Raw genomic sequence first — 305 nt, 5'->3', positions numbered from 1 at the left:
TCCTTTGAACTGCATTAAACACTCCATTTGTCACTTACAAGTCTTATGGGAGTAAAAACTGTATGACAGTGAAATATCATTTTCATTTATATTGGACCATAGCACAACCTTTTGGATTTCTGTTTTGGAAGTGTTCAGGTTGGTAAATTTCATTAAACTAGTCCTTAGGCAATGACAATGGTAGACAATGATAAGAACACTCAACTAAGAAAGGCATGACATCTAGTCAGAATATCTGTCAATAACATTGTAATACATGTAAAGCACAGTTTGACTTGACATGTTTTTACCTTTCCTAAATATCA

General features: G+C 33.1%; 1 protein-coding gene across 10 annotated transcripts in view; it reads right to left on the bottom strand.

The window, feature by feature from the left end:
• The window catches only part of LOC119586377 (endophilin-A-like), a 42,420-nt gene that overhangs the window by 15,047 nt on the left and 27,068 nt on the right, over nt 1-305 (bottom strand). The gene's annotated exons all lie outside the window — the stretch shown is intronic.

Source organism: Penaeus monodon, chromosome 21 (assembly GCF_015228065.2).
Source record: "Penaeus monodon isolate SGIC_2016 chromosome 21, NSTDA_Pmon_1, whole genome shotgun sequence".
NCBI lineage: Eukaryota > Metazoa > Arthropoda > Malacostraca > Decapoda > Penaeidae > Penaeus > Penaeus monodon.
The sequence above is the reverse complement of the archived record's forward strand: the minus strand, read 5'-3'. Positions and strand labels throughout refer to the sequence as shown.